At 37.7% G+C, this 14091-nt stretch overlaps 1 protein-coding gene across 5 annotated transcripts in view; it reads left to right on the forward strand.

Moving 5' to 3' along the window:
* The window catches only part of ADIPOR2 (adiponectin receptor 2), a 91483-nt gene that overhangs the window by 31148 nt on the left and 46244 nt on the right, over nucleotides 1-14091 (forward strand). Inside the window, exon 1 of one of the 5 annotated variants that reach the window (XM_058744167.1) lies at nucleotides 12952-13101. The exons of the other annotated variants lie outside the window; for them this stretch is intronic. The gene's annotated coding sequence lies outside the window, so the exon portion shown is untranslated. Of the gene's footprint in view, nucleotides 1-12951; nucleotides 13102-14091 lie in introns of those variants that run through there. 5 annotated transcript variants of the gene reach the window in all.

A 14091-nucleotide genomic window follows, 5' to 3' on the forward strand; every position in this document is an offset into this window, starting at 1 on the left:
TTTAAAAAAATTAGTACCTTGTGTTTTTTTCGAGCAATTTTAAGTTTTTAGAAAAATTGAATGGAAAATACAGAGTTCCCATATACCCTCTCATTTCCTCCAGTTTCATCTAGTATTAGTATCTTTCATTAGTATGGTATGTTTGTTGTGTTTGATGTGCCAATATAAATGTTAATATTAACTAAATTCCAAAGTTTACAGTAGGGTTTATTCTTTGTGTGGGTTGTGACAAATGTGTGTATGTATCCACCATTACAGGATCATACAGAATAGTTTCACTGCCCTAAAAATGTCCTGTGCTCCACCTATTCATCTCTCTTTCCCATGAACTCCTGTTAATCACTCATCTTTTTACTGTCTCCCTAATTTTGCCTTTTTCAGAATGTCAGCTTTGAAATCATGTAGTATGTAGCCTTTTAGAATGGCTTCTTTCCATTTAGCAAAATTTCCTCTATGTAAGTTTCTTTGCATGACTTAATAGTTTGTTTTTTTTTTTTAATTGAGTAATGTTTTGTTGTATTGATGTATCATAGTTTATTCACCTATTGAAGAACATGTGGTTGCTACAACTTTTGGCAATTGTGAATAAAGCTACTATAAACTATTTGTGTAGCTTTTTGCATGGACGTAAGTTTTCAACTCATTTTGGTAAATTGCCTTTTAAACTTTTGTATTATACACACATTTTTATATAGCTGTAAAGCTTATTTTTATCTAATTGTGATAAGCATTTTATCTTGTTCTTTAATTTTAAGATACCATAAATAAACTGTTCATACATTTCTAAATGTTATTTAATATTCTAATAAAAAAACACAAGAATGGTTAATTGCTTTTTTTTCTCCCCAAAATAAATACTTTTGTGCATATGGATTTTCCTGTTTTTGTATTGCTTTAGTATCAGTTTCAAAGAGAAATTTGAAAGCGTAGGATTTTAGGTCAAGGAGTCATGGCTGTTTTTTAGATAATTCTTGATATATAACTAGGTCTGCAAGTCTTGTTCTATGTAGATTGGAGGTTTACTGCAGTTTATATTGCTATCTAAACAAGAGTAATACCAGGTTATGTGTAATTCTAAGGTCTAACTGTTTAGCTTTTAAGCTTCTCAATGGTTTCCCTTAAGAAAGTGGTGATACTGTGGTTTTTTTTGTTCAAAAATTAATGTTTGTTATCTGTATCTTCTGTTCTTGATTACTTTAGAACACTAAATGTGCATTTAGTGTAATTAAATAAGATTTTTTCACAAATACTGCTTTTTATAGGTGGGGAAACAGGATTTCCTTGAGATAGCATGCTCTTGGAGATAGCCCTAAGAGTAATTAGACTCTTGAGACCTGCATTAACTTCTTTTTTTGCAAGTTTTAAATATCAATATCAATATCAATAGAATTACTGAATCAAAAAAAATTTTTTTGTAGATTATTAAATTAGATTTTTTGGAGCTGCATTTCAAATATAGAAATTTAAAGTTAGGAAAATACAGAGGCACCTGAGTGGTTCATTCGGTTAAGTGTGTGACTCTTGATATCGGCTCAGGTCGTGATCTCACACTTGTGAGATCAGGCCCTGTCTTGGGCTCCTTGCTGAGCGCAGAGCCTGCTTGGGATTATCTCTCTCCATCTCTCTCTACCCTGCCCCCATGTGTGCTTTCTCTTTCTTTCAAAATAACTAAATAAACTTAAAATAAAATCAGGAAAATATATTTCTAGTTAAACCTTGCACCCTATTTTTGGCACAAAAAATTTGGTCAGAGTTACTGTGCATATTGTTGGTCTATTTTCATTTCCACTTAGAGCATCATGGCTGACTGGAAAGTGTGAAACACCTGAGTTTGAACTCTCTTCTTCCATTTGCCAGCTGTGAGGCTTTGAGTTACCTGCTCAACCTGTCTGAGCCTCAGATTCCTCAGCTGTAGATGGGAAGTATTGAATCTTTACAGTGGTTATGAAGAATAAATCAGATAAAGGATACTTGACAATATATGTTTATATTAAATAATGTATATTTATTTCTGTTTGAAATGGTGGTCTCCTTTTGTTGGATATTCAATGTCTAAATACTTGTTCTTCAGACAGATCGTTTAAGTATATTTCAGTGTGCTTTTCATAGTTGAAGTTGTATTTGTTTTTGTTTTTAAAGAGAGTACCCAAGATACTTGGGGATTTTTTTTTTAAACAAAGAGTGTTAATAATTTGTCATATAGAAAATGTATGTTTGTTACCAGGCTTTAGGTTTTCTGCTGAATTGTTTCAAAATTAGTCCATTCCCTCTAGAGTTGGTACCTAGTTGTCTTCATGGTATTAGGTGCAATAATTTCCAAGTTTACCAAATAGAAGTATGGGTTCTTAAAGAAGTCAGTGAGTGATTAGTTTTCCCATAATGCAAAAAACACGGTTTGTTATACTGACTTTTAAAGACAGCATTACTCCAACACTTTTCCATATTCATACTTGGAATTTAAGATTTGGTCAGTGTCTTATTAGAGTTTTCAGGTGTCAAATTCACTTAAAAATTTTTTTTTTTTTCCTATTCAGGGGTGGAAGTAAATGTTAGAATATTATCACTACTTGATTTTAATGTGTTATTCCCTTATGGGCACACCTTGATGAGTTTTATTACTTTGTTTTATTTACAAATTGTATTTAATTTGTCATGTCAGCCAATAAAGCTCCAATTCTGTCATTTCTTGTTTTAGAGAAAACAAAACAGCCCTTTATCCCCCTGCCTAGGGAGTTTGTATTTTCCTCCCTCTCTTACTGTTTTTGTTTAAAGTGTGTCTGGAAGAATTCCAGAACCTAAAAGAATAAAATACTATATTAGGTGAATTCTCCAGCCAGCAGAAACCATCTTATCTCAAATTGCTAGTTATGCTGGTTTCTCCTTTCTTCCCACCATCACCTTTTGAGGGTGGATAAACTCTGCTACTCAAAACTATCTGGCAGCTTCATAAGCATGCTTATTAATGGAGTGAGTACATTTAAGAGACAAGATTTTCTTCTGTGTTGAATGATGAAGGCATTTTCATGGATTTTTTTCTCTATTTAAATCTTCAGATTTATATTTCCTTTTAAGAGCACAGGAATATTTTTCTTAAAAATAAGAATAAATAGTTACATTAATTAGTAACAATAAAAAACCCATCTCAAATATATTTGGGGGTAGGTCACTTGTTTTAAAGAATAACATTTTTTGAAAGAGATTCTCTTCAAGATTTCTTGTTTAATTTTATACTGCCATAAAAATTCTTTTTTTTTTTTTTTTTTGGTGGGGAAAATAACTTCCATAAAGGCTTCTTTTGGGGGGGAGGGGAGGGAAGGGGCAGTAATTGAGTTGAAAGAGAAATAAATAAATTTTGAGGGTGTACTATATGACAGACACTGTTAGAGATACATGTGGTGAACAGGACAGACCAGGTTTAACACTTTTGGAACTGATGGTTTAGTGGGGCAAGATAGATAATAAAAAAGGGAACAAGTAAAAATATGATTTGAGAGTGGGAAGTGCTATGAAGGAAATTAAACAGTGTAAAGTGCTATCAGTGACTGGTATGGAGGATGGGGTAATGCTGTGTTAGGTAAGAATGGTCATGTAAGAGTTTTTACAAAAGGTGACTCTAGGGATCAGGTCTTTTTCCAGGTCCTGATGATGATCAAGATTGGTATAGACAAGGATTAAAAGAATAAGTGAACCGATGAGTGAGCTTTATGAGTTAAATTGGAGAGATTGACAGAGACAAAATCATGAAGGACCTTGTGGAGATTATGGAAAAGATTTTGGTTTTCCTTTGCACAAGGAATAAAATGTACTGGAAGGATTTTAGTGGGATAATTGGTACGATTTTTCTGTTTGAAAGAGCACTTTGGCCATTGTATAGAGGACTGTAGGTATAAGAGAGACAGGGAGACCCATTAGGGGATTATCAAAAGTATGCTTTGTTTTTTCAAATTAAATTTTATTTTCTTAAGTTTATTTATTTTGAGAGAGAGTGAGCGTGAGTGGGAAAGGGCCAGAGAGAAAGGAAGAGAGACAATCCCAAGCAGGCTCTGTGCTGTCAGCACAGAGACCAATGCCGGGCTTGAACTCATGAACCCTGAGATCATGACCTGAGCTGAAATCAGGAGTTGGATACTTAATGAACTGAGCCACCTGGGTGCCCCTATCAGAAGTATTCTTGGTCAGAGAATACTGGATAACCTGGCTTAAGAAGTGTGACAGAGGAAAGGAAAAGAAATGGAAATAATTTGAGAGGTATTTTGGAGGTAAAATCTATAACATTTTGCTAATGGATTGGATATGGCGATTTGAGATAAGGGAGGAATATCTTTAGCAATAATGTTGTGTAATACTATCCTTTAAGGCAAGTAAATCTATAGTATTAGCAAGTTGATTGTTGAATCAGCAAGTTGAAGAGTATAACTTAGAAAGGTAAAGCCTTAAATCATTAAGCAGGAAAATATAAGGTTAATAAACAGTGGTTTGGTTTATTTAATTCAGTGGCCAACTGACAGGCTAGGAATCACTAGAAAACATGTAGGGCATTCATACTTTGCCAGAAAGTGTACCTTTGGGACAAATAACCTGTCTGGAACTAAAAAGCCTTGGAGAGTCTTATAAAATAATAAATGTCAGGTTTAATGGAATGACCATGAATGCCATTAAGTGATTTTCTTTAGAGATAGAGCTCTTTATTCCAAGGTAAATGTTTTTAAAGTGGAATAGCCCTTAGGTGAAAGTAGGTATGGTATATAACATAATGATAGGTAGAGATGAGATTTAATAGATTAAGATGGTCTTTTTGAGATTTGAAACATTCTAATACCAAGAATTTGAACTCATTGGGAGTCAGTTGTGAGATCTGGATCTGATTTTTGCTACTTACTTCCGTTGTTAGATCTCTACCTCTGAGGCTTAGGTCCCCCAGCCATAAGATAGGCACCTACTAGAAGAAAGAATTTAGTAATTCGAGGTTCTGAATGGAATGTACAAAAGTAAGGTTAATATGATAGCAGCCTTCTTTATCTCAAGACCACCAAGTTTTGTTTTATTTTCCTTATGAAAAGTAGGGAATTGAAGGGTTTAGTTGTGTTACTTTCTTATTCAGGGAGATTATAGCAATTCTTTCTTTCCTTTTTTTTTTTTTTTTTTTAAATATTTATTGTCAAGTTAGCTAACATACATTGTATACAGTGTGCTTTTGGTTTCGGGGGTAGATTCCCGTGCTTTATTGCTTACATACAACATCCAGTGCTCATCCCAACAAGTGCCCTCCTCAGTGCCCATCACTCATTTCCATCTCTGCTCTGTCCCCCGCCCCCCCCCCCCCAACTCTCAGTTTGTTCTCTGTATTTAAGAGTCTTTTATGTGTTTGCCTCCCTCTGTGTTTGAAACAGTTTTTTCCCCTTACCTTCCCCCATGGTCTTCTATTAATTTTCTCAAGTTCCACCTATGAGTGAAAACATATGATATCTCTTTCTCTGACTGACTTACTTCACTTAGCATAATACCTTCCAGTTCCATTCGTGTCATTGCAAATGGCAGGATTTCATTCTTTCTCTTTGCCAAGTAGTATTCCATTGTATATATAAACCACATCTTCTTTATCCATTCATCAGTTGATGGACATTTGGGCTCTTTCCATGATTTGGGTATTGTTGAAAGTACTGCTATTAATATTGGGGTATAAATGGACCTATGAATTAGCACTCCTGTATCTTTTGGATAAATTCCTAGTAGTGCAATTGCCTAGGTCATAGGATAGTTCTATTTTTAATTTTTTGAGGAACCTCCACACTTTTCCAGAGAGGCTGCACCAGTTTGTGTTCCCACCAGTAGTGCAAAAGAGATCCTCTCTGTGCATCCTTGCCACCATCTGTTGTTTCCTGAGTTAATTTTAGCCACTCTGACAGGTGTGAGGTGGTATCTCATTGTGGTTTTGATTTGTATTTCACTGATGAGTGATGTTAAGCATCTTTTCTTGTGTCTGTTGGCCATCTGGATGTCTTCTTTGGAAAAGTGTCTATTCATGTCTTCTGCCCACTTCTTCACTGATTTATTTTTCATGTGTTTAGTTTGATAAGTTCTTTATAGATTTTGGATACTAACCCTTTATCTGTAAGTCATTTGCAAATACCTTCTTCCATTCTGTTGGTTATTTTTTAGTTTTATTGATTGTTTCCTTTGCAGTGCAGAAGCTTTTTATCTTGAGGGGGTCCCAATAGTTAATTTTTGCTTTTATTTCTCCTGCCTTCAGAGACGGGTTGAGTAAGAAGTTGCTGCGGTTGAGGTCAAAGAAGTTGTTGCCTGTTTTCTCTTCTAGGATTTTGATGGTTTCCTGTCTCACATTTAGGTCTTTCATCCATTTTGAGTTTGTTTTTGTGTATGGTGTAAGAAAGTGGTCCAGTTTCATTCTTCTGCATGTTGCTGTCCAGTACTTCCAGCACCATTTGCTGAAGAGACTGTCTTTATTCCATTGGATACTCTTTCCTGCTTTGTCAAAGATTAGTTGAGCATGTATTTGTAGGTCCAGTTCTGGGTTCTCTGTTCTATTCCATTGGTCTATGTGTCTGTTTTGTGCCAATACCGTACTGTCTTGATGATTACAGCTTTGTAGTAGAGGCTAAAGCCTGGGATTGTGATGCCTCCCGCTTTAGTTTTCTTTTTCAACATTACTTTGGCTATTCGGGGTCTTTTGTGGTTCCATATAAATTTTACAATTGTTTGTTCTAGTTTTGAGAAGAATGCTGGTGCAATTTTGGTTGGGATTGAATGTGTAGATTGCTTTGGGTAGTACTGACATTTTAACTATATTTGTTCTCCCAGTCTATGAGCATGGAATGTTTTTCCATTTCTTTGTGTCTTTAATTTCTTTCATAAGTTTTCTATAGTTTTCAGCCTACAGATCTTCTACATCTTTGGTTAGGTTTATTCCTAGGTATTTTATGGTTCTTGGTGCAATTGTAAATCGGCTCAATTTCTTGATTTCTCTTTCTGTTGCTTTATTGTTGATGTATAGAAATGCAGCTGATTTCTGTACATTGATTTTGTATCCCGTGACTTTGCTGAATTCACGTATCAGTTCTAGCAGCTTTTTGGTGGAGTCTTACGGGTTTTCCACGTAGAGTATCATGTCATCTGTGAAAAGTGAACGTTTGACTTCTTTGCCAATTTGGATACCCTTTATTTCATTCTGTTGTCTGCTGAGGCTAGGACTTCCAACACTATGTTAAACAACAGTGGTGAGAGTGCATTCCTGCCGTGTTCCTGTCATGTTCCTGATCTTGGGGAAAACTCTGGTTTTCCACATTGAGGATGATATTGGCTATGGGCTTTTCATGGGCTTTTTATGATATAAGATATGTTCCTTCTATCCCGATTTTCTTGAGGGTTTTTATTAAGAAAGGATGCTGTATTTTGTCAGATGCTTTTTCTGCACCTGTTGATAGGATCATATGGTTCTTATCCTTTATTCTATTAATGTGATGTATCACATGGATTGATTTGCAAGTATTGAACCAGCCCTGCAGCCCAGGAATGAATCCCACTTGATCATGGTGAATAATTCTTTTAATATACTGTTGAGTTCGATTTGCAAGTATCTTGTTGAGAATTTTTTCATCCATGTTCCTGAGTGATATTGGCCTGTAATTGTCCTTTTTAGTGGGTTCTCTGGTTTGGGAATCAAGGTAATGCTGGCTTCATAGAATGAGTCTGGAAGCTTTCCTTCCGTTTCTGTTTTTTGGAACAGCTTGAGAAGATAGACATTAACTCTGCTTTAAATGTCTGGTGGAATTCCCCTGGGAAGCCATCCCAGGACTTTTATTTGTTGGGAGATTTTTGATAACTGATTCAATTTCTTTGTTGGTTATGGGTCTGTTCAAATTTTCTATTTCTTCCTGAGTTTTGGTAGTGTGTGGGTGTCTAGGAATTTGTCCATTTCTTCCAGGTTGTCCAGTTTGTTGGCATGCTTTTTCATAGTATTCTCTAATATTTGTATTTCTGTGGTGTTGGTTGTGATCTCTCCTCTTTCATTCGTGATTTCATCTATTTGGGTTCTCTTTTCTTTTTGAGAATTCTGGCTAGGGGTTTATCAGTTTTATTTTTCCAAAAAACCAGCTCTTAAATTCATTGATCCGTTCTGCTGGTTTTTTGTTTTTTTTTTTTTTGATTCTATATTGTTTATTTCTGCTCTAATCTTTATTATTTCTCTTCTTCTGGTGGCTTTGGGGTTTCTTTGCTGTTGTGCTTCTAGTTCCTTTAGATGTATGGTTAGATTTTGTGTTTGAGATTTTTCTTGTTTCTTGAGATAGGCCTGGATGGCAATGTATTTTCCCCTTAAGACTGCCTTTGGACTGTCATGTTTTCATTTTCATTTGCTTTCGTATATTTTTAAATTTCTTCTTTAATTGCTTGGTTGACCCATTCATTCTTTTTCTGAAGAAATGTTCTTTAACCTCCATGCATTTGGGGGTTTTCCAAATTTTTTCTTGTGGTTGATTTTAAGTTTCATAGCATTGTGATCTGAAAATACGCATGGTATGATCTCAATTCTTTTATATTTATTGAGGGCTATTTTGTAACCTAGTATATGATCTATCTTGGAGGATGTTCCATGTGCACTTGAGAAGAATGTGTATTCTGCTTTTGGATGAATAGTTCTTAATATATCTGTCAAATCCATCTGGTCCAGTGTATCATTCAAGGCCATTATTTCTTTATTGATTTTCTGCCTAGATGATCTGTCCATTGTTTTAAGTGGAATATTAAGGTCCCCTGCAATTACTGTATTCTTACCAATAAGATTGCTTATGTTTGTGATTAATTGATTTATATATTGGGGTGCCTCCAAGTTGGGGGTGTAAACATTTGTGATTGTTGGCTTATCTTGATGGATAGACCCTGCAATTATGATATAATGCCCTTTTTCATCTCTTGTTACAGCCTTTAGTTGAAAATCTAGTTTGTCTAAGTATGGCTACTCCAGCTTTGTTTTGACTTCCAGTAGCATGATAGATGGTTCTCCATCTTCTCACTTTCAATCTGAAGGTGTTTTCAGGTCTAAAATGAGTCTCTCATAGATAGCATATAGATGGATCTTGTTTTTTTTTATCCATTCTGATACCCTGTATCTTTTGATTGCAGCATTTAGTTCATTTACATTCAGCATTATTGAAAGATATGGATTTAGAGTCATTGTGTTATCTGTAGGTTTAATGCTTGTGGTGATGTCTCTGGTCCCTTGTGGTCTTTGTAGCATTCCACTCACAGAGTCCCCATTAGGATCTCTTGCAGGGCTGGTTTAGTGGTCATGAACTCCTTAATTTTTTGTCTGGGAACCTTTATCTCTCCGTCTATTCTGAATAACAGCTCTGCTGGATAAAGGATTCTTGGCTGCATATTTTTCCTATTCAGCACATTGAATATTTCCTGCCCCTCCCTTCTGACCTGCCAAGTTTCAGTGGACAGGTCTGCTACTACCCTTATGTGTCTACCCTTGTAGATTAAGGCCTGTTTGTCTCTGGCTGCTTTCAGAATTATCTTTTTATCTTTATATTTTGCCAATTTCACTGTGAAATGCCTTGGAGAAGACTTATTCTTGTTAAATCTGAAGGGAGTTCTTTGTGCCTCCTGGATATGGATGTCTGCCTCCTTCTCCAAATTAGAGACGTTCTCAGCTATAATTGTGTTCAAATAAACCTTCTGCCCCTTTTTCTTGCTCTTCTTTTGGAATTCTTATGATATGGATATTACTATGTTTCACTGAATCACTTAGTTCTCTAATTCTCCCCTTGTGGTGTGGTATTTTCTTATCTCTTTCTTGGCTTCATCGTTTTCCATAATTTTATCTTCTATTTCACTTATTCTCCCCTCTGCTTTCTCCATCCTTGATGTCACTGCGTCTGGTTTATTTTGAACCTCATTTACAGCATTTCTGAATTCATTGTGACTATTCCTTAGTTCCTTGATCTCTGCAGCAATAGATTCTCTGCTGTCTTCTACACTTTTTTCAAGCCCAGCTATTAATCTTATGACTATTAATCTAAAATCTCTAGCTGTCATTTCTTCCTCTCTTGTCATTTCTTCCTAGAATTTCTTTTGAGGAGAATTCTTCCATTTTTTCATTTTGGGTAGTTTTCTGTACCTTATGTGTTTTAAAAGCTTATTATGTGTCCTACACCTGGAAGCACTATTATATTAAAATGGGGTCATAAACTATCCAGGGCCTGGTCCTTCAGGACGTGTTTTTGGAGTGTGTTGCATGCTGTCTCTTGTTGTGACTCTGGGTGCTTTATCTTCCTACTTGTAGTGGTGGTTTGGGCCTTCCACCAGGTAAGCTTTGATTTGTTCATCGAAGTAACCCTGGAAAAAATTTTAAAAAAAGAAAAAGGGGGGTATGGTAGAAGAAGGCTATCCCATACAAAAAGAGAAATGACGGGTAGGGAAAAAGAAAACAAACAAACAAAAAAATTGACCAGGCAGAGAATCAGAGAAACTATACGGCTTAATCCAGAGAGAGAGAGAGAGAGAGAGAGAGAGAGAGAGGAAAATAAAGAAGGAGATAAAGAAGAGGTGTAAAAAGAATAGATTAAAAATGTCTGCTTAAACAACTCAATAACCTTAGTAACCAGAATAGAGAAGGGAAGGAATAAGCAGAAGAAAAGGAAGAAGGAAAAAGATACATATTATTTTATATGTATATATAAAATATAAAATAAGAATTGACCAAGAATCAAATCAGAAAATGCAAAAATGCTGGACTGATACCTGATGGTGCCTTGGAACTGGTGGCAGTGCTGGTCTGGAGGAGGGTCTGTCTGGTCTGGTCATTGTCAATCTTGCTCAGGTAGACATGCAGTTACCAGGCCCAGAGGGGTGTGGTTTGGTGTAGGTGGTCCCGCCTCCACTGTGGGCCCCTCATCCGTTCCCTGAAGCCCCACCTTGTTGGTGATGGGGAGGAAAATGGCGATATCCCAGTCTCTTTCCCCCTGGACTGGGTGTCCCAAACCACTCTGTTCAGGCCATCCTCACTGTGCTGGGCAAGTGTGCTCCACAGTCTCCTGCACCTCCAAAGTGCTTGGCTGGGATTCAAACCCTGATATCTTAAAGGATCCCGCTCCAAGTTTCCTGGTTCTGGGGAAGTGCCACTCCAGAAGCCAACAAAGGGCCTCTGGCTCCTCACAGTGCTAGGCGGGCATGAGTGAGCAGGTTTGTTGGACGTCTTAAAGGATCCTGCTCTGTGCCCCAGTTCTGGGGTAGCACTACTCTGCTCAGCTGGTAAGGGGCCTCTGGCTGGCAGGAACCTGCAGAGTCTTTTGTTCTTGGAATGGCTTTTTGCCTTCTTCCCACAGCATTCAAGGGAGAGGATTGCTGTCTCTGACTGTGCCTCTGAGCTGGCTACGGAGACTGAGGCTGGCTCCCCTCCTCCCCAGGTGCATGCACAGGGTGGCTCCAGTCTGGAGAAAGCCCTGCCACCCTAGAATGAGGTAGAAATTGGTTCCTTCTGTTTTTTCTGTTCCCAGGTCTGTGGTTTTTCTCTTGTCCAAATACAGTCCTACGTTTCCACAGCCTCCCTTTCTCTTCCTTTTTTCTCTCCACCGAGGGGAAATCTCCCATCTGTGCCTGTGCCACCCGTTTTATCTCTCCTAGTTTGCAATCACACACCTATAGCCTGTCTAGTTGTCCCATGGGTCCCTGGAGATGTTTCTGTCACTGTAGCCCAGATTCCTGGAATTCCCAGTCTTCTGGCCTTAATACTGCTGTGTTTGAGGGATGAGGGAACTTTGGATCCCCCTACTTCTCCACCATGTTGACTCCTCCCCTAGAGATTATAGCAATTCTAAAGGCATTTGCAAAGTACAGCTCTTAGAGAATCATTAAAAAATACTGCTTGTGAGGGGCGCCTGGGTGGCTCAGTCGGTTAAGCGGCCGACTTCGGCTCAGGTCATGATCTCACGGTCCGTGAGTTTGAGCCCCGCATCGGGCTCTGTGCTGACAGCTCGGAGCCTGGAGCCTGTTTCAGATTCTGTGTCTCCCTCTCTCTGACCCTCCCCCATTCATGCTCTGTCTCTCTCTGTCTCAAAAATAAATAAACGTTAAAAAAAAAAATAAAAAAAAAATACTGCTTGTGAAAAGAGATTTATGACAGCCCCAAATTTGTCAAGTGGCATTGGCAGGCAATAGCTCAAATTCTGTGAAACATCTAACTCAGATATCCACATACTGTTATTGGTAGGTGTTATTTTGAATTGTTAAAACTAAAAATTGATCATTTTTGGTAATTTCTATTTGTATAAAGGTCTGGCTTAAGAGAGCTGTATGTGATGAATAGGCTGTACTATGTACAAAAGTTATATATATAAAATAATGTAACTTTTTTTATTACATTAAAAATGTGACCTTTGGAGTTGTCATTTCATGATCAGTCTTTTAATGGTTTCAGACTCAGGTTATAGGACAGTTTATGTAAAATATGGAAAGGTGGGGTGCCTGGGTGGCTCGTTTGAGTGTCAGACTCTTGACCTTGGCTCAGGTCGTGATCCCAAGGTCATGGGATTGAGCCCCGTGTCGCGTTTTACACTTGAGTGTCGAGCTTGCTTGAGATTCTCTCTCTCTCTCTCTCTCTCTCTCTCTCTCTCTCTCTCTCCCTCCCTCCCTCCCTCCCTCCCTCTCTTTCTCCCTCTCTCTCCTCCCCTCCCTCCTCCCCTCCCTCTTCCTCTCTCTCTCTCTCTCTCTCTCTCTCCCTCTCCCTCTTTCTCTCTCCTTCTGCCCGTCTCCCCTGCTTGTAAGTGCGTGCGCTTCTCTCTCTAAAAAAGAAAAAAATGCAGAAAGGAATGCTTAATTTTCTTTTATGTTCTGAATACTTGGAAAATTTTATTTTTTTTTAATGTTTACTTATTTTTGAGGGAGAGAAAGAGAGAGAGCATGAGCAGAGGAGGGGCAGAGAGAGAGGGAGACACAGATCCAAAGCAGGCTTCAGGCTCTGAGCTGCCAGCACAGAACCCAGTGTGGGGCCCGAACCCACGAACTGTGAGATCATGACCTGAGCCAGACACTTAACCTACTGAGCCACCCAGGCATCCCTGAATACTTGGAAAATCTTAAAAGGTACCTATACTTAATGATTTTGGTAGTAAAAACTATATTTAGTGCTTTTGACTATTTTCATTTTTTATTAATTTTTAGAATTATTAAATTTATATTGGAACAGATACATGAAGTACAAAATTCTGATCTTAGAGAAAAAGTTTTAAGTCTTTCACTATTATGACGTTTGCTAGGGTTTTTTTTTTTCCATATATGACTTTTGTGAACATTTCCTTCTCTTCCTGTTTTACTGAGTGTTTTTATCATGAAAAGGTGTTGAATCTTGTCAAGTGTTTTTTCTGCATCGGTTGTGATGCTTATGTGTTTTTCCTTCATTTTATTAATGCGATGTATTACATTGATGGATTTATCTGTATTGAACTAGTCTTGCATTCTAGGAGTAAGTCCAGTTGTCATGGTGTTTCTTTTATGAAGGCCATGCAGCAGAAGATCTATAAGATATTTGGTGGGACAGACCTAAGATTTTCTTCCTCCTCCCTGCTCCTGCCACTCTACTCTCCCTTCCCCTTTCCCTTCCTTCCCCTTCCCTTTTCCCTTTCTTTTCCTTTCTTTTCCTTTCTTTCCCTTTCTTTCCCTTCTTTCCCTTCTTTCCCTTCTTTCCCTTCTTTCCCTTCTTTCCCTTCCCTTCCCTTCCCTTCTTCTCTTTTCTTTTCTGTTTATTTATTTTGCGAGAGAGTGCTGGTGAGCGAGGGGAAGGGCAGAAAGAGAGGGAGACAGAAGAGAATCCCAAGCCGACTTCGTACTGTCAGTGCAGAGCCGGACGCAAGACTCAAACTCACAAACCTCAAGATCATGATCTAAGCTGAAATCAGAGAGCTTAGTCGACTGTGCCCCTGGAAAACTTATTTCTTATTATTTGCTTTTTTTTTTCTTTCTGAGTTGTGGATTACAAAACAATTCTAACTTAATAGAACATTCCATTTATATTCTCATAAATGAGCAATACTCCTCCATGTATAGCTCCCACTTAGGAGAAGTTTAGTGTGGTCA

This window comes from Neofelis nebulosa, chromosome 8, assembly GCF_028018385.1.
Source record: "Neofelis nebulosa isolate mNeoNeb1 chromosome 8, mNeoNeb1.pri, whole genome shotgun sequence".
Taxonomy (NCBI): domain Eukaryota; kingdom Metazoa; phylum Chordata; class Mammalia; order Carnivora; family Felidae; genus Neofelis; species Neofelis nebulosa.